The following is a 26537-nucleotide window of genomic DNA, read 5'->3' as shown; positions in this document are numbered from 1 at the left end:
AAATCCCGTTTAAGACTTTATGCCTTGGAATAATTTTTGGAAGTCGCATGAACCTTTTATGGATACACAAGACCATTTCCGTTTTGCGTAAAACAACACATTGTTCATATCTATGTCAACACATATTTTAGAAGTTGAATGAATACTTTATTTGGCATACATGGTCCGGAGTGTTTTTTAGTCGCAAAACAATTTTTTTAACTCGTGCAAACAATTTATTTAACATATGAATACTTTCTTTTCAACATATCAATATTTTTCTAAGAAACAAAAGCATATTTAAAGATAGCAAATAGTTATATATAAAACATTTTATCTATTGAAACATATTTGGTTTTTTGTAAGAACATTTTATTTGACATTGAATATTCTTTTGTATATTTTAAACATATTGTTTTGAAAATACTTTTGAAGAACTTTTATTACATTTGCAAATAATAATCTGTAGAACATGATATATTTTTTATTTAGTAATATCATTTACAGTTGCTATTCTCGGCAGTTCTAACCAGGTATGCGTCGTTGTGCTAGGCGCTATAACTAAAAAGGCTCCCATCACCCAACCCTTAGAGCAACTCTAGCAGACTCCGCATAACGCGCCAACCTGCATAATTCCGGCGAGTATACGGGCTCCGAGCCCATATACTCGTCCGGCCCGTAATATTTTTTGCCGTACCTCGGAAACTTTACCCCCGAAGCAGTATAACTGCGGGTTTGCGGGGCAGATGCGGGTCGAAACCCTATCCCCCGCAACCGCGTTTCCCCAAAATTCCCCACTGCGCCACTCGATTTCTCGCCGCCGGCAAGCCTGTGAAAGCCATGGACGGCTCTGGGGATGAGGCGGAGCACCGCCGCCACGGCAGATCTGACCCCGCGCGCAAGCGGGGGGCGCGTCGGTGGCTGAACCGCGGTAGCCGACCGCCTCCGGCATTCGACCGCCGAGAGCTTGATGACTTCGATCGCGGGCTCGCTCGCCGCCGCCACGCCTCCTCCGGCAACTTGTCCATGGGGAGCTCATCTGCGGACGCATCGAGCTCGTGGCTCATTCCGGTAAAGAGCGAGCCGGAGGAGGAGCTCTCGCCTCGCGCCGTGCCTGATGCGCCGCCGCGCCGAGGCGTCATCGGGACCGATGACTACCTCCCCCCGGGGCAGGAGGAGCTCCTCGAGCGAGTCGTCCTCGAGCGGCCGGCAAGGAAGCAGGAGGAGATGGAAGAGTGCATCCGGCGTGAGTTCGAGTACGAGCGGCTCTTCCTCCAGATGTGCGTCGCCGCGTCGTAGGCGCACGCGTCCAAGGAGGCTGACATGCGAGTGATGAAGGCGGAGCAGGCGAATCTCTACATCGACCTCGACTCCTCCGACTCCTCCGACTCCGATTGAGCGCCGCCGCTGGGCAGCTACCGCACGAGCTCCGGTGAGCTCAGTTTTGTGTAGTGGTACGGTAGCGTAGGCCCGGTCTACCTCCGGCGAACTTATATGTAATATATGCATGTTGTGTACGAACTTATGTGTAGAAGAACTAACTATGCGAAGAACTATCTATGCGAGCGAGCCCCGGCGAGTTTTTGCTTAAATTTATAGCGCGAAACAAGTTTTTTTATAGTTTTACGGGTTTGGATACAGTTTCTGTTCTGTCGCCGCGATTTTAAGCCTGCATAAACACCTCCGTGCGAACTGCAAACAAAGTTTACAGTTCGGCGAAATGCAGGGTCTGTTCTTAGCTAGCAGTCGCCCCTTGGTGGGCTGGCGCTAGCAGTGCCTCGTAATTTATAGGGAAGGGGGTGCAAGGTTTCTTGTGTGACCTTATGAATCTAGGGGAAAGGCCAGGTGCGAACCAACACACGTGGAGTTGTTTCCGGTGTTGCGGGTGCGGGGATGCTGATACCCGTTGTTCATGCGGTGTCTATGCGCACAACGACATACGTCATTGGGCATGAACTCTGCTTTCATGGATTGTTTTTTTTAAGCATTGGTGAGGAATATGTTCCAGAAGACCGCGCATACAACATGTGTGGACGTGAATCTCTCCAATGTAGACCATTGCATCAAATCAATCGATGGTTGATATCATGCTTCAGTTTGAGGATTCAAAAATTCAAAACTGACACGCCATGTAGTAGCATAGATAAGTTTGACAACCCCATGGTGAGAGGGAGTTTTTTTTTAGATGATGGTGGGTTTTGAGTAAAATTAGAGCTTGCAATTCAAAGGAACCTGAGCCCAGCCCAGCGAGTTTAAAAAGCCCAAGCCAGCCCAAATGCATCTTTGTTCATTTCCACGAGAGAGGAAAACCTACCACTCCGCCGCCGTCGCTAGCACGCACACACAAGCAGAGTCGGATCTCCCAGACGGACAATGGCGAAGGCCGCACGAGCAGGAGCGACGCATCTCCTGCCCGGCCTCCCTGATGAGGTCGTGGTCTGGGAGATCCTCATCCGCCTCGACCCCAAAGCCCTCCTCCGCTGCCGCGCCGTCTGCCGCGCCTGGCGCCTTGCCACCTCCGGCCGCCACTTCCTCCTCGCCCACCACGCCCGCCAGCCCACCACCCCCCTCCTCCAGGGCTACAACTGCGCCGGCGACGTCGTCGAGACCCCTAGACATCATTCCGTTCGACAACGTGCCAGGGGCCGACCAGCTCCAGTATAGCGCGCGACTTCGCATTCGCAGCGTTTACGGCCACGGCCTCCTGCTCCAGAACTCCTGCGATGGACTCCTCCTCCTCTCCCTCTACAACATGCACTTCTCCATCTACAACCCGTCAACTCGTCAGTATGCTCCACTCCAGCAGCTTCGTGGTTTTATGCCCTTGGGGATGTACCGGCACGGCCCTACCGGCGAGTATCGACTTCTGCTGCGCTCGTTCACGTGGTCGACGCGTGATGGACCAGCGCCAGACGCTCAACATGGCGCCTATGTCTTCTCGTTAGGCTCCGGCCAGCAGCCAAGGTGCATCGGGTGCTCTGATGCGGAGGATTTGATATACCTTTCAGCTGGATCTGTCCTGCTTCATGGTAGCCTGCATTGGTACGTAAACAATTACATAACGGTATTTGACACCATTGTTGAGTCGTTCCGGTTGATTCGATGTCCGACAGTTATTGGCTGCGCCGACCTGTTTGAGATGGGTGGCATGCTTGGCATGTTTGGTCTTAATTATGAAGGGACAAGCGTTGAAATCTGGGCGATGCAGGACTACGAAGCCGAGATCTGGGCCTTAAAGTATCGGGTCGAATTGCCGGTTGCGGAGATCAGCTTGCAATGTGGAAAGTTTGACCATTGTTGGGAGGTGGTTGTCACGTCGTCTTGGGACGGTGATGTGCTCGTGCTGGTCCATTTTGATGGTTGGCTACTTCAGGTTGGCATGGAAGGCCAGTTGGTTGCCAGTTTCCATCGCAAAGGCCTGCGTCCTACTCGACTTCGACTCAAACAAAGTCTAGTTTCACATGCCTTCTTTCCGACACTAGAGGGTTATGTTGTGAACGGCTCGCCTTTCATCAGATGATAATGTGGTGGATACACATATCCTTTCAGCTGAGGGTTGTTGGCTGTGGTGGTGCTTCTTATGGCCTAACTCTCCGTATCCACATCAGCTGCAGTATTTAGGGTCATGTGGATTTTGCTGAACTGGATGCATTATGAGCCTGCTAGCTTCTTTGTCGAAGTATAAAAACTTAAGATCAAGATGCTCTGACTACATGGATGCGTTATGTTTCTTTGAATATCCTTTTGGGCTGATGTGGCTGCCATGAGTGTTGATGTCAAAATTACAAGCCATTTGGGTAAGTGGTATGCATAGCAAGTTGCACCCGATTTGGGTAAGTGGTAAACATAATATAATTATGCTGCATCTTTGGGAACTATATTTATCATTTCACTTAGCTGCTATCCATTTCAAGTAATCGACACTTCATGTGATGTTCGATCTTAACATCGGCTTGAGAAAACATGTACTGATAAACCAAAGAACGGTTTACCATGGTCTGGCTCAGTTCCAAGATTGTGCACCCCATTGGACTGCAAGCCATGTTCATTTTTATCTGTAAGCAGTGCAAGACCATCATGATTCATGAGTACCATTGGTTGAAAGCAGATTGCCTCAAGCAGGAGATCATGAGGAATTGTTTTTCAAGCAGATTGGGTCAAGCTCCCTCCAATTACTATTTTTTGTGGGGTTCAATCATTTGCTTCTGGATGTATTATGTGCCAATGGTGATTGCTCAGCTACCCACATTCAGTTTTTTGCAGTATGCGCGTCTGTGTGAGTTTATTTTCCTGTGATGAATGTACATACTGGTGAATTGTGTGCGTTTGTGGGGTTACAGTTTACACTTCGATGGTATATAGTACAAGAGTAACACCCAGAATATCAATGTTGATGTTGATGCTTACAAGTCCTTTGAGCCAGCGTTTGAAATGTCTGTCAATTTCTTAGACTTGTATCTCTGTTTTCTTAAACTGAAGAATGTACTTTTTTCCCCTTAGCAAGAGTTGTCTTCTTAGTACTCAATACTACTCCCTCTGTCCCACAATATAAGATCGTTTTTCAAGCTAACATAACTTGAAAAACGATCTTATATTGTGGGACGGAGGGAGTACTTGTTAGCAGTTCAACCTGCCTCTTGTCTCTGTTTATTTAATTGAAGAATCAACTTGTCCATTTATCAGATCTTCTTTCTCAGAGATCACCTATCTTCTTAATACTAGAATTTAGTGAATATACATGTGTTTCCTGTTTCTATATTTTGTTTTAGCTGACGATGAAATGAGACCGATCATCCTCCTTGCTGACTAGCAAATTGCAGCCGATTTTGTACAAGGGTTCAGAGCACTAGTTAAACTGAAAGATTGCATTATGACTCTGGCTAAGTATTGAAACATATTATAATTCTGCTTTTGTGTTGCTTCATTTGGAACTATATTTATCATTTAACTTTACCTCCTAACAATTTCAAGCAAACAATGTTTCATGTGATGTTGATCTCAACATCGGCTCGAGAAATGGAACTTGTATTGATAAGTGATAAGCAGAAGAAAGGTTTATCATGGTTCAGCCACTCTGTAACCGCCAGCCATATGTTCATTTTTTTCTCTGTGAGCGGTGCAAGATCATCTTGAGTACCATTGGCCGAAAGCAGATTGCCTCAAGTAGCACATCACCAGGAATTGTGTCTCGAGCAGATTGTCTCAAGTTCACTCCAATCATTGTTTCTGGCTATATTATCTGACATTGGTAATTGCTCAGCTATCCACATCATTTGGAGGCTACTCACATTCAGTTTTCTGTAGCATGCACATTGGCATCTGCGTCCATGTGAGGTCCTTTTTCCTGTTTAATAAATGTACATACTGGCGAATTTTGTGTGTGTGTGTGGTTACAGTTTACATTGTTGGTGGAATATAGAAGTTTAACAGACAGATTATTAGATTACAGTGTTTCTACAAACCAGCGAAAAGTATCTTGATCTCTAACTGTATTCTCTGTTTTTCTTGTTGCAGGGTTTCACATTTTTTACCTGAGCTGACTGGCTGATTGCATGCACGGCCAATATATGAGTAACCATGAAGAAAACTACTCCCTCTGTTCCTAAAATATTTGTCTTTCTAGAGATTTCACTAAGTGACTACATACGAAGCAAAATGAGTGAATCTACACTCTAAAATGTGTTTATATACATCCGTATATGATAGTCCATTTAAAATCCTAAAAAGACAAATATTTAGGAACGGAGGGAGTAGCATGTAAGAACAAATGGGTCTAGGTATGCTCTACTTATCGAACTAGGTGGCTTCTTTGGTGTTCTTAATACAGTATATAACCTGCCAGCTATAGATCTGACCGTGAGCAACTTGCTTAATTGATCGCCTTGGGTTAATTAATAATGGGATCTAACCGCTGGAGAGTTAATTTTTACTCCAACTTGCATTCCCAGGAACTCATGCATAAAATTTGATTGTTTGAAAAGAGGGATATACAGTGACCTCGAGCACATAGTCATACGTTATTTTAGTTCAGTTGCACAAATATGTTTTATCAAAGGGCGCTTATCAGCGCGGGTGCGCCGGCCCAAAACTTTCAGCCGGTCTGATGCGAGCCATCCGATCTGAAAAACGCAAACCGTCGGATGAACTTCGTCTTCCTCCCTTTCCTGTCTTTCTTCTCAGTCCTGCACGCACGGGGGAAACAAAAAAAAGACAGGGGCGCCATCGATACCTGTCAGCGCCCCATTGTCGCCGCTAGCCGCTCGCAGTCGCCATCGCCGCTCGCAGGCTGCAGCACTCGTGCCCGCTGGAGTGCCCCCGTGCTCGCAGCCGCCCAATGCTGCAATCCTCCACCCGTCGGAGGTGCCACGGCTGTCATCGGGGTGCTGAGAGGGCAGAGACCATGCGGGGATGCTCCAACGCTGACTACGGCGGGCGACGTGATCCAGCAACATCGTTTTTGTTGCGACCGGCAGGCGCTTTGCTGGAACCAGCGACACCAATTGCTGGAACCAGCATGTCAGGGAGCTGTAACGGGGAGTAGCGCGTGGAGCTACAAACCTCGTGCGCTCGGAGTTGCAACCGCCCGCAGAAAAAGCTCCTTCCTGCAACCGTAAAAGCTACTACCGGCGGATTGATTTGCTACAACTGACAATGCTAGATGGTTGTAAAGCGTCGAACAGGAAGCTGCAATCCGCCTGCAAAAAAGCTTCTTCCGGCAATGGAGAAAGCTACTACTAGCGGATTGAATTGCTACGACCGACGGACGCCAGATGGCTGCAAGCGTCGAACAGGAAGCTACAACCCACCTGCAAAAACGCTACTACCGGCAATAGAAAAAGCTACTACGGGTGGACATTTTTTCTAAATGGGTGACGGTGAATTTTTGGCCAGCGAAGGTAGACGGCTACAACGGACGACCAGGGAAGATGCGACCCGCAGCCAAAAATGCTACAACCGGCAAACAAAAAAGTTACAACGCACCGTGAGCTGGGATGGTCATGTGCAGAGCTGTGATGGTCACCATGGCGTTTAGAACCATGGTTGCGGCAAACTGCGGCAATCACCGCGCCGAGCTGGAATGGTGGCTGCGCTTTGCTGCATAAGCGATGACGAGCCGGCGAGCTTCGACGCGGTGTCTCCGCTCGTCCATGGTCGGGGGTCAGCGGGGACTCGCTGGCGGCCGCGCTTCGCCTTTGGCAGCACAGGTTCAGGCAAGCTGGAAGAAGGAAGGAACGGGCATGGCTGCTTGGTGAAGTGATAATGTTGTATTAAGAAAAAATAGATGTGTGGGCCTAGCCTGTGTGAGCGCGGGGGTTACGAAACACACGATCTAAACAAATCACGCGGCCCGCGCGCGTCCGGCGTAGCGTTTCGACCGGTGTCCCGGCCGGAAACGTTTACCTTTATCAAAACGTTGAAGCCCTTTATGTATGAACTAAAAGCATGGAAGAATGTACAAACAGGAGAAAATAAAAATTGTATGATACCGACATTACAGGCAACAGTTTGGGCTCCATATTCAAATTAACAAGACGAAGAGAATTAAGTCTTGGCATCGCCATACCCCGGACCCAGAGCCGCCGCCGCCGCCACCACCGCCACCACCGCTACCACCATTTGCTCCATATCCACTGCCACCACTATTAGAATTTGCATTTGCACTACCTTGTGCATAGCGGTAGTTACTAACTGCATTACTAGAGCCAGATCCACCACCATTACTAGATCCATGACCACTAGATCCATAATAACCTCCCATTGCTTGGCCTCCACCACCACCACCAGAGCTAGTATATCCTCCGCAATAACCACCATATGTGTCATTATATTGACTAGAGCCTGAGCCCCCGCCAGATCCACCACCAGACCCGGTTCCACCAGATTGGCTACTGCCACCACCTCCGCCTCCACCTCCGCCGCTTGCATGGGTACCACTGCTGGAACTCTGAGCAGACCCAGTTCCAGCCCCGGAACCTGAGCCAGCACCACTCACTTCACCTCCACCCCCTCCCACTCGTGATCCCGTTCCTTCAGAACTATATCTAACCACCCTTGCAACATTGGCTAAACAATGCTCAGGAGGACAATAAAACCGAGAGCTGCTAGTTTTGTACCTGCCATTGTGGGAATTTAAGATGAGATGAGGTCCTGGTAAGTGTTTACAGGTATTTATAGTGCCGGAGGCCATGCACTCATCTTATGTTAAAAGCACGTAGCTAGAGTGCTTACAGAAAAAAAATAGACATTTAATTTATTGACTTGAATATACAACTCGTCCATTAATTTCTTTAGATGCGGTACTGAGTGCTTTCATGGAGTGGACAGGAAGAGTTATAACGTTGCATACATATATATCGGCGGGGTGATGTATCAGAAGGTAAAACCCAAACCACGTTCATGCCAGCACCATTGATATGATCATCTTGTCAAAGCAAGCTCAATGTAATCCTATGCCAACATTGATGCATGGACTGATTAAGTAAATCAACCTGCTGTACCCTTTATGCTACTTGCAGGTGCAAGCTTACTCGAGTGGATGATCGACCAAAGTGGGCTGTGATCGGAGATCCTTCCAAGAATGAAGTAAACGACGACCTAGTTAAATTAACTCGCGAGTGAAGTAAACGGCGGTTGTGTACACTAGACTGTTGTGTACTGACAGAGAACATACACAGCACCAAGTATTGTATGACAAGTTGTACCTTGTGTGTTGTATATTTAAGTTATTTTATCTAAAGGGATCATCATTTATCATATCTTGTTTGTGAGGGTCATAAAAGTAACTTTGCGTTCTCTGCAGCGTGAGAGTGGATATATCTAGATTAAGATACATCATCTTCTCATCTATTGCAAATTAAGCTTCACATTACAAATTATCAACAAAACAAGCTTTACAAAAAAATTGGATGAGCTTTCGGACATTTGAACATAATCGGGGACTAAAGAACCCATTTTCATCTTGAAAGGAAAAACAGTTTTTGAAAAGTAGTAACAACTTCCACACCAAACGAAGGGAAGTTCTAGAAACCCGAGCACAACTATTAAAGTAGCAAAGCTTTGGAATAAAAATTTCTATAATGCTCATCGATGAAATTGAAGTTTAAAATTTCTAGCTCTAACTTCCTAGTCTAACAACTAGAGCCTACAAAACAGAAAATAAATAAAAATAATAATACATGAGAATAAGATCATGGACCTCCCGGCCATTCATGGTTACTGGTGGGGGAGGACATCCCTCGATAGAGACCATGAAGGAAAAATACTTCATGGCACTAAGTCATGATGGCGGTAGCATGCTCATCAGCATGGATGCGATGGATATGGTGGTGTTATTCTAAGATGGTGATGTGGAGCCTTGGAACTCCATAGAGGTAGATGATCTAGGTCTATACAAAATGTTTCACTTTTTGTTTAAATCCGACGAGGCACTTTAGGTGAGAGAAATAAGCAAACCAAAAGTGATGGATTTTGTTATGTGTTATAGGTGACCCCCCTTCCCCCTCTCGTGTAACGACATGTATGACTAAATTGATTATTTGTTAGTCATTAACCGTAATCGATCAATTTATGTTACTTAAACATATGACGTGCGTTCATAGTACTCATTGCAAGTCAGTTGGCACAAACACATAAAATTATATTCATATATACATAGTGATACATTGACATGTTACATTCTTGGTATATATCACAAGCACTACTACATTTTTACTAGAATAAGGAAGCCCTTATTTGATAATATGTAAGACGATAACAAATAAATGAACAAGTTTGAAGACATCTATTTGACACACCAGATTGGGCTCCATATTTTTAGATTCCTCACATAAAGGAAACCAGGGGTAGGCATCACCATACCCAGATCCAGCACCTCCGCCTCCGCCACTCCCACCATTTGTTCCACCGCCATTGCCACCACCATTTCCACCAGCATATGCGTTACTACCTTGTCCATACCAATTGTTAGTAGCAGTAGCCGAGCCAGAACCAGTGCACTACCAGCCCCATGTGCACTAGATCCATGATAACTACTAGCTTGCCCTCCACCACCGCCGCCACCAGCACCACCAGCACTAGTATATCCGCCATAGCCACTACCATAAGGATAGGAGGATCCTTGACTATATTGACTAGAACCGGAGCCCGAGCCGGACCCGCTACCAGATCCAGCACCACCATATTGGCTACCACCGCCACCTCCACCACCTCCTCCACCACTTGCATGTGTACCACTACTAGAGCTCACACCTGACCCAGTTCCACTCCCAGAACCGGAGACAGCACCACCATGAGACCCCCCACCCTCTTCTCCTCCTGTCCCTACTCCAGAGGCACTGGAGTACCTAGCCACCCTTACAGCATTGGCCAACCCAATACTCAATAGGACAACACAGCCAAGAGCTAGTAATTTTGCGCTGACCATTGTGTGTGTGTGTGTGTGTGTGTGTGTGTGTGTGTGTGTGTGTGTGTGTGTGTGTGTGTGTGTCTTCTAGCGAAGTGTACTATTGCAACATGAGATGGGTCCTAAGTGAAAGATTGTATGCATATATATAGTGCTTGTGACCAGGTTGGTGATGTGGGACTAGTTGACAAAGTCAACTGGAGGCTTAAGATATTTAGCGCCTTAATTGGTGCTCGTTGACTTGGATACACATCATGTAGGTGATGAAGACTAGAGATATTACGGTGTGCAAGATTTTTCTTTGGATGCTCTATGCCTCTATTCCATTGATATCCATTCAACACACACATGCAAGCATCCGGTGATGAACACAGCTAGCTCCAGTAGTTGACGGTACAGAGACGACCTCGAAGTTCTCGTAGTTGACTTCGGCATGTATATCCGTGGGTGCCATAGCAGACAGGAAAATACCAAACCATGTTTTTGCCAGCACCATGGATCGTCTACTTGTTATGTTTATTTTACGTTCATGTCACACATGGCAAAAATTGCAAAGAACCACGCATAAGCATAGCTACTAGTAGTTGTGATTATCCTACAGTCAAATAACCATGCATGCATAAAGAACTGATTGGCTGGACGATGGATGATCAAGTGGGCTTGGATAAGCGTTGATTTTACCATGAGCATGCAACTTGCTCGATACGGTCGACCGATCCCCTTGGGCCGGGTTAACAAGTGGTCACCATTGTCCGCCCGATGGCAAGCAAGAGCTGGAATCAAAGTAAACGACGACTCCGCCGATGTAATCGAATCGACTTACTTGAGCGCTTACGCGCCGCTGCATGCAGTAGGAATCCATTGATTATAAGAAGCTTTGACAGTGTGCCATCAGCTCCGCTATTGGTTTGGAAAGAGCTATTGGTTAGCAAAGTCTGAGTGGGGGCATAAAATAATTAGCTCCTTCATTACTCTCTCCGTCCGGGTTTATTAGGCCTAAAGATAACTTCTCTTAGACCAAGACACATAGTAATTTGCTCAAATTAATTCTTCATTCCACTCCCAATGCACTCTCTCACATGCATGCAACCAATTAAAAAACATGCATGAAGTGTACTCCCTCCGTTCCAAAATATAAGTCTTTTTAGAGATTCCACTATGGACTACATATGGAGCAAAATGAATGAATCTACACTCTAAAGTATGTCTATATACATCCGTATGTAGTTCATAGTGGAATCTCTAAAAAGACTTATATTTTGGAACGGAGGGAGTATTAGTTTCTCAGCCATGGCACCAACAACAATGACTTTCAATGCAACCAATGAAATGGTTGCATGCATGCACCTTTCCAAAGCAAGACCTTATAAAAAGGGACATGCTTGTGATGCTAAGAGGCCTAATAAACCCGGACGGAGGGAGTAGTGCTTGTTGACTTGAATACATCATGTAGGTAATAAATACTGAAGAGATTAATCTACTCCCTCCTTCCATCTATATAGGGCCTAATGCGTTTTGCGAGGCAAACTTTGACCAAACGTTAGAGCAATAATATATGACATGCAACTTACACAAAGCACATCATCAAATTCGTATGTGAAAGGAGCTTTCAATGATATAATTTTCACATTATGCATGGCATGTAGTATAAATTTTATCAATAGTCAAAGACGGTCTTGAAAAACGCATTAGGCCCTATATAGATGGAAGGAGGGAGTATGAAATTTTTTTGGATGCTCTATTGGCAATCTTTAGTCCCCATCCATCCAAGGTTTTCAAATGCTTGATGTGGCTAGCTCGCATTCTGTTTTCTGTCTATAGGGCTTCAAAAGCTGATAGGAAGTCTATATATCTTGATCGATGGAATGGAACCTTGACTTGTGTAGCTGAAAGATTATTACAAGATGCAAGCTCTGATAAGCTCGATATATGCCATTTTTGTTACTTTGTGCCAATCAATGATAGAGTGGAATATTGATGTATCTTAATCAATCAAAATGATAAGAATGATGCTCGTGACGGTTGGGCCCGCTTCTGGCATCTTCTTGGCGTTTGCAAATAGCGCTCTCTTCGGCAACACTTGCCGCTGAATCTGGATCTCAATCCTAGAAATTCTCTCACCTCTGCGCCTGAATCCACACTCAATCCCAGAAATTCTTTCACCTTAGTGCCTGAATTCACACTCAATCAAAGCCTTGCGAGATTCTAGCCAGTATCCCCACCTCGAGAGCCCTGGTTCTAAGATCTCCGGGTGGGTTTTCTGGCTGTGACTCTACTCTGAAGTCGGAGGCCAGCCGGCGGCGCGGTGGTTCTTGGAGGCGGTAGGGGCGGCGGGATCCAGGAGCATCTGCGGGAGACTGCTGGAATGGGTGGTGAGATGACACCAGGTCTAGAAGGGGTGGAGGGTAGGCTGAAGAATTTGAAGCTCTCGGAGGCGGAGAAGAGGGGCATCAAAATTGGCAAGAAGCAGACCTACTCCTCGAAGGTGAGCATGTTTCAAGCAGTGGGTAAGCTCCTCTCAAATAGGCCTGCAAAAGCAGAGTACGTGGGAAGAACATTAGGAGGAGTTTGGAGTCCCTTTTCTGGTGTGGATTGTAAAGACCTTGGCAGAAATCATTTCCTTTTCACATTCCATGATGGAGCTAGTAAAGATAGGGCTCTGAATGATAGACCATGGAGGTTCAATAAGGATCTATTGCTGATGGAAGACTTTGTGCCAAGTAAAACCATCGATGAGTATCAATTCAAAATGATGCCAATCTGGGTGAGAGTCCATGGCATTCCCATGGGGGTGATGAGTAGAGAAACAGGGGAGTTGGTAGGAAATAAGTTAGGGACCTTTTTGGATGTTGACCTGGATGATAATGGGTATGCTATTGGGCAGTTTATGAGGATAAAGGTGAGAATGGACATAACAGTACCAATCATGAGGTTCAGCACCTTAGAAATGGAAGATGATGAAGATCTGACACATGAGGAAGCAATGAGAGGAGAAGAAAAGGGAAAGGAAGAAGAGGAAGAGAAGCAAAAGCTCATTTCATTTGAATATGAACATCTTCCAGATTTCTATTATAAGTGTGGCATTATTGGTCATACAGAAAAGATATGCCCAACAAGAAAAGGGGGACAAGATGGGAGGCAATTTGGTCCATGGCTCTGAGCAATGAGTTATAAAAATTACTCAAGTGATGGGAAGAGCGGAAGCTCAAGTGACCGTGGAGGTTTTTGGACAAACAACACATGAAGTATGGGTAATAAGCAAGGGAGTGATGGACCGTCTTGGAGGAAGAGCTTGCCAAGCCAAAGGGATGTAGGTATGCCATCAAATGGGGAGGAAAAGAAGTCATGAGCCCTATGAAAGTAAATACAGAGGATCAGCTGGGGTCGATGAGAGAAACTCCCGTCAACTTACTGGATGACAAAGACATTTTACATCAAAGAGAGAAGGTGCAGATTAGGGAAGAGAGTAATTCCCAAACGTCAGGAAAAAGTGTAAAACATGGCACTTTCAAGAGAATGGCAAGAGCAAAGGACAAACAACAACAACAAGCACAACCATCCAAGAATGAACAAAAGAAGAGGAACATTGACCTCATGGAAGTAGACCTGGGGATAGGCTTAGTGAAAAAAGCCAGGATGGAAGTTGACAAGGAAGGAAACGGAAAAGGCATAAAGGAAGAAAGCAAGAAATCTGAAATTGGGAGCGCCGGGCTGCAGGAACAGCCTGGTGAGACAAAATGAAGATAACAACTTGGAACTTCCGGGGTTTGGGGAATGGCCCGGCAGTTCGGGGACTTCTGGACCTCCAGAAGCAGGTGGACCCTGATGTACTATTTCTATCTGAGGACAAAAATGAGTGAAAACAGGATGACTTGGTTCAAGAGTGTGATGGGGATGTCAAGCAAGATTGTGAGGGACTGTGAAGGGAAAAGTGGTGGCCTGGCCCTATTGTGGAAAAGACATGTCAAAGTGGAACTCCGCAATTATTCCAAATATCATGTGGATGTGCAGATCATCGAGGAAGACGGCTTCAAGTGGAGATTCATTGGAATTTATGGAGAACCGGCAGCAGACAAAAAAGAGAGGACATGGCGACTGATGAGAATCCTCAACCAACAAATGAAGCTCCCATGGCTATGTGCGGGGGACTTCAATGAAGTGTTATATGGGCATGAAAAAAAGGGAGGACCGCCACGCAGCCAAAAACATATGGAGAAGTTTAGGATGGCGTTAGTTGAATGTGGCCTACGTGATCTAGGTTTTACCGGAGACAAATTCACATGGCGCAACAATAGTCATCAAGCTGACCGCTATATAAAAGAGAGACTAGACCAAGCAGTGGGGTCCAGGAGTTGGTGTGCTCGCTTTCCTGCCCATAGAGTAACTAACGGAGACCCGAGACACTCAGATCATAGACCAGTCACCATTTTGATTGAGGAGTCACATAAAATGCCTAGAAGTATTAATAACAGAAATGTTTTTAGGTTCGAAGCTAAGTGGCTGGATGAGGAAGACTGTGAAGTCATTGTTAAAAATGCCTGGAACGCTTCGAACATGCAAAATGCGGGCAAGGGCAGTGTATCGCAAGGGCTCCAATATGTGGCCAGGGAACTTAAAGAATGGGATGAAAATTCGCTTGGGGACCTGCATAAGAGAATTAAATTAGTGAAGCAGGAGCTAGAGGAAGTAAGAAGGGACGAAATAAATCAGGAAAGAGTAAACCGGGAACATTTCTTAAAAGAAAAACTTAATAGGTTAGAACAACAACAAGACACAACCTGGAAGCAACGAGCGCACGTCAAGTGGCTTCACTCGGGAGATAAAAATACAGCATTTTTTCATGCATTTGCTTCAGAGAGGAAAAGGAGAAACACCATCAAAAGGCTGAAGCGAGAAGACGGATCATTGATTGATAATGCTGAGCAGTTGAAGGAACACATCGCTAACTATTTTTTAGCATATTTTCCTCGACAACGGGGCAAAATAATGAGGAGGTGCTTCGTGTGATACAGCCTAGAGTGATGAGCCAAATGAATGAAATTCTCTGCTCAGAGTACAGTGAGGAAGAAGTAAAGAATGCTCTTGACATCATAGGGGATTTGAAGGCACCAGGGCCTGATGGAATGCTGGCGGTATTCTTCAAAAAGTTCTGGATCATAGTGGGTGATCAGGTAACGAAAGAGGTGCTCCACGTGCTAAGGAGGGGCGACATTCCAGAAGGCTGGAACAATACGATAATTGTACTTATCCCAAAATCTGCAGCTCCGGAGAGTTTGAAGTATCTACTGTTGGAAATATGCCCTAGAGGCAATAATAAAAGCATTATTATATTTCCTTGTTCATGATAATTGTCTTTATTCATGCTATAATTGTGTTATCCGGAAATCGTAATACATGTGTGAATAACAGACATCAACATGTCCCTAGTGAGCCTCTAGTTGACTAGCTCGTTGATCAACAGATAGTCATGGTTTCCTGACTATGGACACTGGATGTCATTGATAACGAGATCACATCATTAGGAGAATGATGTGATGGACAAGACCCAATCTTAAACATAGCACAAGATCGTATAGTTCGTTTGCTAGAGTTTTCCAATGTCAAGTATCTTTTCCTTAGACCATGAGATCGTGTAACTCCCGGATACCGTAGGAGTGCTTTGGGTATGCCAAACGTCACAACGTAACTGGGTGACTATAAAGGTAGACTACGGGTATCTCCGAAAGTGTCTGTTGGGTGACATGGATCAAGACTGGGATTTGTCACTCCGTATGACGGAGAGGTATCACTGGGCCCACTCGGTAATGCATCATCATAATGAGCTCAGAGTGACCAAGTGTCTGGTCACGGGATCATGCATTGCGGTACGAGTAAAGTGACTTGCCGGTAACGAGATTGAACGAGGTATTGGGATACCGACGATCGAATCTCGGGCAAGTAACATATCGATAGACAAAGGGAATAGCGTACGGGGTTGATAGAATCCTCGACATCGTGGTTCATCCGATGAGATCATCGTGGAGCATGTGGGAGCCAACATGGGTATCCAGATCCCGCTGTTGGTTATTGACCAGAGAGTCGTCTCGGTCATGTCTGCTTGTCTCCCGAACCCGTAGGGTCTACACACTTAAGGTTCAGTTACGCTAGGGTTGTAGGGATATGTATATGCAGTAACCTGAATGTTGTTCGGAGTCCCGGATGAGATCCCGGACGTCACGAGGAGTTCCAGAATGGTCCGGAGGTAAAGATTTATATATGGGAAGTCCTGTTTCGGGCATCGGGACAAGTTTCGGGGTTATCGGTATTGTACCGGGACCACCGGAAGGGTCCCGGGGGTCCACCGGGTGGGTCCACCTGTCCCGGGGGGCCACATGGGCTATAGGGGGTGCGCCTTGGCCTAATGGGCCAAGGGCACCAGCCCCACATAGGCCCATGCGCCTAGGGTTTAAGGGGGCAAGAGTCCTAGGAGGGTAAGGCACCTCCTAGGTGCCTTGGGGGGGAGGGAAACCCCCCTTGGCCGCCGCACCCCCTAGGAGATTGGATCTCCTAGGGCCGGCCACACCCCCCTTGGCACCCCTATATATAGTGGGGGAGAGGAGGGACTTCATACCTGAACGCCTTGGCCTTTGGTTGCCTCCTTCTCCCTCTCCAACACCTCCTCCACCTCCATAGTGCTTAGCGAAGCTCTGCCGGAGTACTGCAGCTCCATCAACACCACGCCGTCGTGCTGCTGCTGGTGCCATCTCCCTCAACCTCTCCTCCCTCCCTTGCTGGATCAAGAAGGAGGAGACGTGGCTGTTCCGTACGTGTGTTGAACGCGGAGGTGCCGTCCGTTCGGCGCTGGTCATCGGTGATTTGGATCACGTCGAGTACGACTACATCATCACCGTTCTATTGAACGCTTCCGCTCGCGATCTACAAAGGTATGTAGATGCATCTAATCACTCGTTGCTAGATGAACTCCTAGATGATCTTGGTGAAACGAGTAGGAAAATTTTTGTTTTCTGCAACGTTCCCCAACAGTGGCATCATGAGCTAGGTCTATGCGTAGTTCTTCTTGCGCGAGTAGAACACAATTTGTTGTGGGCGTAGATTTGTCAACTTTCTTGCCGTTACTAGTCCCTTTTTGCTTCAGCGGTATTGTGGGATGAAGCGGCCCGGACCAACCTTACATGTACGCTTACGTGAGACCGGTTCCACCGACTAACATGCACTAGATGCATAAGGTGGCTGGCGGGTGTCTGTCTCTCCTACTTTAGTTGGAGCGGAATCGATGAACAGGGTCCTTATGAAGGGTAAATAGAAGTTGACAAATCACGTTGTGGCTTTAACGTAGGTAAGAAGACGTTCTTGCTAGAACCCTAATTCAGCCACGTAAAACTTGCAACAACAACTAGAGGACGTCTAACTTGTTTTTGCAGCAAGTGGTTTGTGATATGATATGGCCAAAGTTGTGATGAATGATGAATGATCTATATGTGATGTATGAGATGTTCATGCTATTGTAATAGGAATCACGACTTGCATGTCGATGAGTATGACAACCGGCAGGAGCTATAGGAGTTGTCTTTATTCTTTTATATGACCTGCGTGTCATCAAGAAACGCCATGTAAATTACTTTACTTTATTGCTAAACGCGTTAGCCATAGTAGTAGAAGTAATAGTTGGCGAGCAACTTCATGGAGACACGATGATGGAGATCATGATGATGGAGATCATGGTGTCAAGCCGGTGACAAGATGATCATGGAGCCCCAAGATGGAGATCAAAGGAGCTATGTGATATTGGCCATATCATGTCACGTTTATTATTTGATTGCATGTGATGTTTATCATGTTTTGCATCTTGTTTACTTAGAACGACGGTAGTAAATAAGATGATCCCTCACAATAAATTCAAGAAGTGTTCCCCCTAACTGTGCACCGTTGCGACAGTTCGCTGTTTCAAAACACCACGTGATGATCGGGTGTTTTATTCAGACGTTCACATACAACGGGTGTAAGACAGATTTACACATGCAAACACTTAGGTTGACTTGACGAGCCTAGCATGTACAGACATGGCCTCGGAACACAGAAGACCGAAAGGTCGAGCATGAGTCGTATAGAAGATACGATCAACATGAAGATGTTCACCGATGTTGACTAGTCCGTCTAACGTGATGATCGGACACGGTCTAGTTTAACTCGGATCATGTAATACTTAGATGACTAGAGGGATGTCTAATCTAAGTGGGAGTTCACTAATAATTTGATAAGTTGAACTTAATTATCATGAACTTAGTCTAAAATCTTTGCAATATGTCTTGTAGATCAAATGGCCAACGTAGTCCTCAACTTCAACGCGTTCCTAGAGAAAACTAAGCTGAAAGACGATGACAGCAACTATACGGACTGGGTCCGGAACCTGAGGATCATCCTCATAGCTGCCAAGAAAGATTATGTCCTACAAGCACCGCTTGGTGACGCACCCGTTCTCCCTGCGGAACAAGACGTTATGAACGCTTGGCAGGCACGTTTCGATGACTACTCCCTCGTTCAGTGCGGCATGCTTTACAGCCTAGAGCCGGGGCTCCAAAAGCGTTTTGAGAGACATGGAGCATATGAGATGTTCGAAGAGCTGAAAATGGTTTTCCAAGCTCATGCCCGGGTCGAGAGATATGAAGTCTCCGACAAATTCTTCAGCTGTAAGATGGAGGAAAACAGTTCTGTCAGTGAGCACATACTCACTATGTCTGGGTTGCATAACCGCTTGACTCAGCTGGGAGTTAATCTCCCGGATGATGCGGTCATTGACAGAATCCTCCAGTCGCTTCCACCAAGATACAAGAGCTTTGTGATGAACTTCAATATGCAGGGGATGGAAAAGACCATTCCTGAAGTATTTGCTATGCTGAAATCAGTGGAGGTAGAAGTCAGGAAGGAACATCAAGTATTGATGATCAATAAAACCACTAAGTTCAAGAAAGGCAAGGGTAAAAAGAGCTTCAAGAAGGACGGCAAGGAGGTTGCCGCGCCCGGCAAGCAAGCTGCCGGGAAGAAGCCAAAGAATGGACCCAAGCCCGAGACTGAGTGCTTTTATTGCAAGGGAAGCGGTCACTGGAAGCGAAACTGCCCTAAGTACTTAACGGATAAGAAGGCCGGCAAAACAAAAGGTATATGTGATATACATGTAATTGATGTGTACCTTACTAGTGCCCGCAGTGGCTCCTGGGTATTTGATACCGGTGCAGTTGCTCACATTTGTAACTCAAAGCAGGGGCTGCAGAATAAGCGGAAACTGGCAAAGGACGAGGTGACGATGCGCGTCGGGAATGGTTCCAAGGTCAATGTGATCGCCGTCGGCACGCTACCTCTGCATCTCCCTTCGGGATTAGTTTTAAACCTTAATAATTGTTATTTAGTGCCAGCTTTGAGCATGAACATTGTATCGGGATCTCGTTTAATTCGAGATGGCTACTCTTTTAAATCTGAGAATAATGGTTGTTCCATTTTATGAGAGATATGTTTTATGGTCATGCTCCTATGGTGAATGGTTTATTCTTTATGAATCTCGAACGTGATGCTACACATGTTCATAATGTGAGTACCAAAAGAAGTAAGGTTGATAATGATAGTCCCACATACCTGTGGCACTGCCGCCTTGGTCACATAGGTGTCAAACGCATGAAGAAGCTCCATGCTGATGGACTTTTAGAGTCTCTTGATTATGAATCATTTGACACGTGCGAACCATGCCTTATGGGTAAAATGACCAAGACTCCGTTCTCAGGAACAATGGAGCGAGCAACCGACTTATTGGAAATCATACATACCGATGTGTGCGGTCCAATGAGTGTTGAGGCTCGCGGTGGCTATCGTTATGTTCTCACCCTCACTGATGATTTAAGTAGGTATGGGTATATCTACTTAATGAAACAAAAGTCTGAAACCTTTGAAAAGTTCAAGGAATTTCAGAATGAGGTTGAAAATCAACGTGACAGGAAAATCAAGTTTCTGCGATCAGATCGTGGAGGAGAATACTTGAGTCACGAGTTTGGGGCACACTTAAGAAAATGTGGAATAGTTTCACAACTCACGCCGCCTGGAACACCTCAGCGTAATGGTGTGTCCGAACGTCGTAATCGCACTCTGTTAGATATGGTGCGATCTATGATGTCTCTTACCGATTTACCGCTTTCCTTTTGGGGCTATGCTTTAGAGACTGCCGCATTCACTTTAAATAGGGCTCCGTCGAAATCCGTTGAGACGACACCGTATGAATTGTGGTTTGGGAAGAAACCTAAGCTGTCGTTTCTAAAAGTTTGGGGATGCGATGCTTATGTCAAGAAACTTCAACCTGAAAAGCTCGAACCCAAGTCGGAAAAATGCGTCTTCATAGGATACCCAAAAGAAACTATTGGGTACACCTTCTACCTCAGATCCGAAGGCAAGATCTTTGTTGCCAAGAATGGGTCCTTTCTAGAGAAAGAATTTCTCTCGAAAGAAGTAAGTGGGAGGAAAGTAGAGCTTGATGAAGTATTACCTCTTGAACCGAAAAATGGCGCAACTCAAGAAAATGTTCCTGAGGTGCCTGCACCGACTAGAGAGGGAGTTAATGATAATGATCAAGATACTTCTGATCAAGCCCCTACTGAAATTCGAAGGTCCACAAGGACACGTTCCGCACCAGAGTGGTACGGCAACCCTGTCTTGGAAATCATGCTGTTAGACAACGGTGAACCTTCGAACTATGAAGAAGCGATGGCGGGCCCGGATTCCGACAAATGGCTAGAAGCCATGAAATCCGAGATAGGATCCATGTATGAAAACAAAGTATGGACTTTGACTGACTTGCCCGTTGAGCGGCGAGCCATAGAAAATAAATGGATCTTTAAGAGGAAGACAGACGCGGATGGTAATGTGACCATCTATAAAGCTCGGCTTGTCGCTAAGGGTTATCGACAAGTTCAAGGGGTTGACTACGATGAGACTTTCTCACCGGTAGCGAAGCTGAAGTCCGTCCGAATCATGTTAGCAATTGCCGCATTTTATGATTATGAGATATGGCAAATGGACGTCAAAACGGCATTCCTTAATGGTTTCCTTAAGGAAGAATTGTATATGATGCAGCCGGAAGGTTTTGTCGATCCTAAGAATGCTGACAAAGTGTGCAAGCTCCAACGCTCGATTTATGGGCTGGTGCAAGCATCTCGGAGTTGGAACATTCGCTTTGATGAGATGATCAAAGCGTTTGGGTTTACACAGACTTATGGAGAAGCCTGCGTTTACAAGAAAGTGAGTGGGAGCTCTGTAGCATTTCTCATATCATATGTAGATGACATACTGTTGATGGGAAATGATATAGAACTCTTGGACACCATCAAGGCCTACTTGAATAAAAGTTTTTCAATGAAGGACCTTGGAGAAGCTGCTTATATATTAGGCATCAAAATCTATAGAGATAGATCGAGACGCCTCATAGGTCTTTCACAAAGCACATACCTTGATAAGATATTGAAGAAGTTCAATATGGATCAATCCAAGAAGGGGTTCTTGCCTGTGTTGCAAGGTATGAAATTGAGCTCAGCTCAATGTCCGACCACGACAGAAGATATAGAAGAGATGAGCGTCATCCCCTATGCCTCAGCCATAGGTTCTATTATGTATGCCATGCTGTGTACCAGACCTGATGTAAACCTTGCCGTAAGTTTGGTAGGAAGGTACCAAAGTAATCCCGGCAAGGAACACTGGACAGCGGTCAAGAATATCCTGAAGTACCTGAAAAGGACTAAGGAAATGTTTCTCGTTTATGGAGGTGACGAAGAGCTCGTCGTAAAGGGTTACGTCGACGCTAGCTTCGACACAGATCTGGATGACTCTAAGTCACAAACCGGATACGTGTATATTTTGAATGGTGGGGCAGTAAGCTGGTGCAGTTGCAAGCAAAGCGTCGTGGCGGGATCTACATGTGAAGCGGAGTACATGGCAGCCTCGGAGGCAGCACATGAAGCAATATGGGTGAAGGAGATCATCACCGACCTAGGAGTCATACCCAATGCGTCGGGGCCGATCAAGCTCTTCTGTGACAACATTGGAGCTATTGCACTTGCCAAGGAGCCTAGGTTTCACAAGAAGACAAGGCACATCAAGCGTCGCTTCAACTCCATTCGTGAAAATGTTCAAGATGGAAACATAGAGATTTGTAAAGTACATACGGATCTGAATATAGCAGATCCGTTGACTAAACCTCTCCCTAGAGCAAAACATGATCAACACCAGAATTCCATGGGTGTTCGATTCATCACAATGTAACTAGATTATTGACTCTAGTGCAAGTGGGAGACTGTTGGAAATATGCCCTAGAGGCAATAATAAAAGCATTATTATATTTCCTTGTTCATGATAATTGTCTTTATTCATGCTATAATTGTGTTATCCGGAAATCGTAATACATGTGTGAATAACAGACATCAATATGTCCCTAGTGAGCCTCTAGTTGACTAGCTCGTTGATCAACAGATAGTCATGGTTTCCTGACTATGGACACTGGATGTCATTGATAACGAGATCACATCATTAGGAGAATGATGTGATGGACAAGACCCAATCTTAAACATAGCACAAGATCGTATAGTTCGTTTGCTAGAGTTTTCCAATGTCAAGTATCTTTTCCTTAGACCATGAGATCGTGTAACTCCCGGATACCGTAGGAGTGCTTTGGGTATGCCAAACGTCACAACGTAACTGGGTGACTATAAAGGTAGACTACGGGTATCTCCGAAAGTGTCTGTTGGGTGACATGGATCAAGACTGGGATTTGTCACTCCGTATGACGGAGAGGTATCACTGGGCCCACTCGGTAATGCATCATCATAATGAGCTCAGAGTGACCAAGTGTCTGGTCACGGGATCATGCATTGCGGTACGAGTAAAGTGACTTGCCGGTAACGAGATTGAACGAGGTATTGGGATACCGACGATCGAATCTCGGGCAAGTAACATATCGATAGACAAAGGGAATAGCGTACGGGGTTGATAGAATCCTCGACATCGTGGTTCATCCGATGAGATCATCGTGGAGCATGTGGGAGCCAACATGGGTATCCAGATCCCGCTGTTGGTTATTGACCAGAGAGTCGTCTCGGTCATGTCTGCTTGTCTCCCGAACCCGTAGGGTCTACACACTTAAGGTTCAGTTACGCTAGGGTTGTAGGGATATGTATATGCAGTAACCTGAATGTTGTTCGGAGTCCCGGATGAGATCCCGGACGTCACGAGGAGTTCCAGAATGGTCCGGAGGTAAAGATTTATATATGGGAAGTCCTGTTTCGGGCATCGGGACAAGTTTCGGGGTTATCGGTATTGTACCGGGACCACCGGAAGGGTCCCGGGGGTCCACCGGGTGGGTCCACCTGTCCCGGGGGGCCACATGGGCTATAGGGGGTGCGCCTTGGCCTAATGGGCCAAGGGCACCAGCCCCACATAGGCCCATGCGCCTAGGGTTTAAGGGGGCAAGAGTCCTAGGAGGGTAAGGCACCTCCTAGGTGCCTTGGGGGGGAGGGAAACCCCCCTTGGCCGCCGCACCCCCTAGGAGATTGGATCTCCTAGGGCCGGCCACACCCCCCTTGGCACCCCTATATATAGTGGGGGAGAGGAGGGACTTCATACCTGAACGCCTTGGCCTTTGGTTGCCTCCTTCTCCCTCTCCAACACCTCCTCCACCTCCATAGTGCTTAGCGAAGCTCTGCCGGAGTACTGCAGCTCCATCAACACCACGCCGTCGTGCTGCTGCTGGTGCCATCTCCCTCAACCTCTCCTCCCTCCCTTGCTGGATCAAGAAGGAGGAGACGTGGCTGTTCCGTACGTGTGTTGAACGCGGAGGTGCCGTCCGTTCGGCGCTGGTCATCGGTGATTTGGATCACGTCGAGTACGACTACATCATCACCGTTCTATTGAACGCTTCCGCTCGCGATCTACAAACGTATGTAGATGCATCTAATCACTCGTTGCTAGATGAACTCCTAGATGATCTTGGTGAAACGAGTAGGAAATTTTTTGTTTTCTGCAACGTTCCCCAACATCTACGACCCATAAGCCTTTGCAATGTGGTTTACAAGCTGATAGCAAAGGTACTCACCAATAGGCTAAAACTAATCCTCCCGGATATAATTTCTGGAAATCAGAGCGCCTTCGTCCCAGGACGAATGATCTCTGATAATATTATCTTAGCATACAAACTGACACACTTCTTGCAGAAGAAAAGAAATGGAGCCAAAGGATATGCAGCTATCAAACTTGACATGAGTAAGGCGTACGATCGGGTGGAGTGGAAATTTTGACATGATGTTGAAAATGGGCTTTAATAGAAGATGGACGGAGCTAGTGATGAAATGTGCCACCATAGTTAAATACCAAGTTAAGGTGAATGGGGATACAACAAATACTATCATTCCAGAGCGAGGGCTTCGCCAAGGTGACCCCCTCTCTCCTTATCTCTTTCTATTATGTGCTGAGGGCTTCTATGCTATGCTCCATGATGCTGAAATAAATGGTAGACTTAAAGGTATTAAAATATGTAATACTGCCCCAAGTATAAGCCACTTACTATTTGCAGATGACTCTCTACTCCTCATTGAAGCAAACACCAATAGTGTACATGAAGTGAACAGGATCCTCAGTACGTATGAAGCTTGCTCAGGTCAAGCCATAAATAAAGAGAAATCTGCAATCCTTTTCAGCAAGAACACGAAGCTGGAAGATAAAAGCGAGGTGATGAACAAAATGTGTATCACTAAAAAGGGCTTTTCAGGCAAATACTTGGGACTACCGGTATACATTGGCAAAACCAAGACCAAGGCTTTCCACTACCTGAAAGAAAAGATATGGAGCAAATTGCAAGGTTGGAAAGAAAAAATGCTCTCAAAAGCTGGAAAGGAGATTTTGATCAAGGCGGCTGCGCAAGCAATACCAGTCTATGCAATGGCATGCTTCGACCTCACAAAATCATTGTGTGACGACATCAGTGCAATGATAGCTCGGTATTGGTGGAGCCATATGGATAAAGAAAATAAAATTCATTGGGTTAGCTGGAAAAAAATGACAAAGCCTAAAAAGGATGGTGGATTGGGATTTAGAGATCTATACTGTTTTAACCTTGCCATGTTGGCGAGGCAAGCTTGGAGAATTCTAAAGAATCCCACATCACTATGTGCACAAGCCCTAGCGGCAAAATACTTTCGAGATCGAAACTTGCTGGATGCCGAGGCAAGAAATGGAATATCCTACTGTTGGAGGAGCATCTTAAAAGGGGTACAGGTGCTAAAGAGCGGGGTGGTGTGGAGAGTAGGAGATGGAGAAAGTATAAATATTTGGACTGATCATTGGCTCCCAAAGGGAAAATCAAGGCTTGTCAGTTTAAGGAGGGGAAATCAAATCATAACAAAAGTCGCAGAGTTGATTGACCCATCCTCCTACACTTGGGATGCGGAACTTATACGACAAACCTTTAATGAAGAAGATGCCTGGGCAATTCTTCAAATCCCAATACATGAAGGGCAAGAGGACTATGTGGCGTGGAATTTTGACAAAAAAGGGAAGTTCTCAGTAAAATCAGCATATCAAGTAGTGCTTGAGAGTCAAGCAAGGGAATCAGATAGAAGCATCCCTTCTACTTCTTACTGCCCTGAGAGGTGCACATTAGGCATGTGGAAGAACCTATGGGCCCTACCACTGGCAGGGAAAATTTTACACTTTTTATGGCGACTAGCAAACAATAGCCTCCCGCTCAGAATGAAGATCACGAGAAGAGGCATAGAACTAGATACAAGATGCCCGGTATGTCTTAGAATGGATGAAGATGGGGGCCATTGCTTTCTAAAGTGCAAATCAGTTAAGGCTCTATGGAGAGCAGCTCAACTGGAAGACACACGTGAATTACTAGTTAACTGTCCAAATGCTAATTTTGTGATGCAGGAAAAACTCCAACAGGATGAAGATACGTGCATAAGGACATGTGTTTTGCTATGGACCTGGTGGGGTGAGAGAAACAAAGCAAATCAGGGAAACAAGATGCGAAACCTAGAGGAGATATATCACTCTTATCAGCTTCATGTAATTGATTGTCAGGAGAACTTGAAACGAAGCAGAGCGTCGAAGCAAATAAAGCAGCAGATTT

The 26537-nt window shown here is 45.9% G+C and overlaps 2 pseudogenes; one reads left to right on the top strand and one right to left on the bottom strand.

The window, feature by feature from the left end:
• Positions 1 to 2352: 2352 nt before the first annotated feature.
• On the top strand, positions 2353 to 4076 carry LOC119280038 (annotated as a pseudogene).
• A 5018-nt stretch (positions 4077 to 9094) lies between these two features.
• LOC119280037 lies at positions 9095 to 10402 on the bottom strand (annotated as a pseudogene).
• Positions 10403 to 26537: the final 16135 nt, after the last annotated feature.

This window comes from Triticum dicoccoides, chromosome 3B, assembly GCF_002162155.2.
Source record: "Triticum dicoccoides isolate Atlit2015 ecotype Zavitan chromosome 3B, WEW_v2.0, whole genome shotgun sequence".
NCBI classification, from domain to species: Eukaryota; Viridiplantae; Streptophyta; class Magnoliopsida; order Poales; family Poaceae; genus Triticum; species Triticum dicoccoides.
This window is presented reverse-complemented; position numbering and strand designations above follow the sequence as displayed.